The sequence below is a fragment of the Eptatretus burgeri genome, chromosome 2, assembly GCF_056783735.1.
Source record: "Eptatretus burgeri isolate ZD-2024b chromosome 2, Ebu_testis_v1, whole genome shotgun sequence".
Classification (NCBI taxonomy): Eukaryota; Metazoa; Chordata; class Myxini; order Myxiniformes; family Myxinidae; genus Eptatretus; species Eptatretus burgeri.
In genome coordinates this window covers 13339808-13342307 of record NC_140962.1, presented here as the reverse complement: position 1 = coordinate 13342307, position 2500 = coordinate 13339808, and the positions used below count along the sequence as shown (strand labels likewise).

Here is a 2500-nt window from a genome sequence, read left to right as displayed (position 1 = left end):
TGCGGTAATGTGTGTTGGGGTGGTGCTGAGGTGTCATCCACCAGACGGCGGTCTCCTTGGGTTAACCTGAGGTGGTCCCTTTGTGTGAGTGCCTGGAACGTCCTATGCCTAAGGGAGGATGATCACCTGTCCCTGTTATCATCTGAGCTCAAGCATTTGAACATCGGTATTGCAGCTCTCTCTGAGGTTCGGAGACCGGATTGTGGCAAGATCATGGCAGGTGGTTACAGCGACTATTGGTCTGGTCGCTCTGATGGGAAACATGCCTAAGGAGTTGCTGTAGCTGTGTCCAATAAGCTGACTCCAGTGATATTTGAGCTAACACTAGCCAAAGAGAGTATTATGAGACCAAGGATTCATCACTCCTTGAGTGTCGTTTCCCTGGTCTCTGAAAACGCTCCAACTGAGGCGAGGGATCTCACAGTGAAGGACGCCTTCTGTGCCACGTTTGAGTTTGTGGTTGATCAGTGCCATCGGTGAGATGCTCTTCTGATCTTGGTGTATTTCAATGCATCGACTGGAACTGATAGGGATGGATACGAGACATGTGTTGTTCCCCATGGGTCTGGAACTGTGAGCCAGAATAGCACGAAGTTCCTTTGACTTTGCAAGAAGTCATGTACTTAGGGTGGCTGGTTCATGGTTTCAGTGCCCACAGGCTCATCGCTGCACTTGGTATTCCAGTGCTGGTGATGTGGGAAAGGAGGTTGACCATGTGCTCATTAATGGTCGCTGGAGGATGATCGCAGGGTTTAAGGGAGTGCTCGGTTCCTCAATACTGACCACAGGATTGTTGTAGCAACTCTGATGCTGCAGCTCAAATCCGGGAGAATGGTACCATCCCAGCATCGGCTGGATGTTGGCAAGCTCAATGATGAGAGGGTAGCTGAGGAGTTTGCGAACAGGCTGAGTAGGGATTTGGGGAGTCTGGGTGCATTGGGCAAGAGCTGAAGAGTTGTGGAGTACCTTTAAGACCACCATCCTTGATGTTGCCATTGGATATCTTGGAACTCACCATTGGGCGAAGATGAATTTTGTCTCTCAAGGGACACTGAATACCATTGACCAGTCTCAGGACCAGACTGAAGGACAGAGCTGATCTGTTCAGGAAGCTGAGGCATAAAACTGTAAGTGCACTTCAGGTGGACAAGGAGGCCTATGTGCGAGGAATCTGTGAGAGAGTAGAGCATCACCTGTGGTCAGGTGATTCTTATCCTGCTTACAGGGGAATCCACGCATTGCGTTCCTCCAAGCCCATCCCTCGGTGTACTGCAGTTCGAGTGCAGGGTGGAAGGCTCTTGACAAAGGAGTCCGAAGTGAACGCCCGTTGGACCGGTTACTTTGAGCGGCTGTACCAGGCTGACACACCAGCAGTCAAGTTGGATGTCAGGGGTGTTACTATCCCTATTGCTGAAGCTCCAATCAACTGTGGTCCACCTTTGTTTTTGGAAACACAGACTGCGGTGAACCGGTTGAAATGGGGTCAAGCTCCTGGGATCTGTGGCATCCATGCTCAACTTCTCAAGGCTGGTGGAAATGCTCGATCCGTGTCATTGTATGCAGTTCTGTGCTCTGCCTGGAGCACAGGCATCAACCCAACTGACTGGAAGAGGACCTTGTTGTCCCTCTCTGGAAAGGGAAGCATGATCGCCAGGACTGCAAAAACTGCCGAAGGGTGACGCTGCTCTCAGTGCCGTGCAAGGTCTTTGCATGAATAATTCTTGGCAGGGTTTACCACCATCTGCTTAAGCACCAGCATCCAGAGGAGTCAGGCTTTTCACCAAAGAGGTCAACGATTGACCGTATCCTTACTCTTTGAGTCCTCACCGTATGCAGATGAGAGTGTTGGCAGGGGCTGCTTGCAGCCGATGTTGATCTCTGTAAAGCACTTGATTCGGTGAATAGGGATGCCCTGTGGAGAAATATTGGTCTTCGTGGGGTGCCAACGAAACTGATCAATCTAATATCTGAATTCTACTCTGGTCCTGAGAGTGCTGTGAGATGTGGTGATACCATCTCTGACTTATTTCCAGTTCTTACTGGCGTTCGTCAGGGGTGTGTACTGGCCCCACACTTTTCAGCACTTGTACGGACTGGATTTCGGGGAGGATGTTGGCGAGATCAAGTTGCCGTCCATCATTTGGGAATATCAAGGACTTTGACCTTAATTTTGCAGATGACGCAGTCATCTTTGCGGAGACTAGATATCCTTTTGGTGGCCCTCGAGATGCTGAATGAGGAGTCGGAGCCGCTGGGATTATGAGTTTCCTGGGTCAAAACTAAGATCCAGGCTTTCAATGACATCTTGGATGCTGCTGTCCTGTCTGTATCTGTTTGTGGTGAGGATGTTGAGGTCACGGAGAGATTCACTTACCTTGGCAGTAATATTCATGTCTCTGCTGTCTGTGAGTCAGAGGTCAACAGACATGTGGGTCGGGCCTGGGGAGTCTTGGGTTCACTGGATCATGGGGTGTGGCGCTGTCGGTACCTGTGCGGGAGG

The 2500-nt window shown here is 50.5% G+C and overlaps 1 protein-coding gene across 2 annotated transcripts in view; it reads left to right on the top strand.

Annotated features, from left to right (window-relative positions):
* The window catches only part of SPTBN5 (spectrin beta, non-erythrocytic 5), a 325418-nt gene that overhangs the window by 97817 nt on the left and 225101 nt on the right, over nucleotides 1-2500 (top strand). The gene's annotated exons all lie outside the window — the stretch shown is intronic.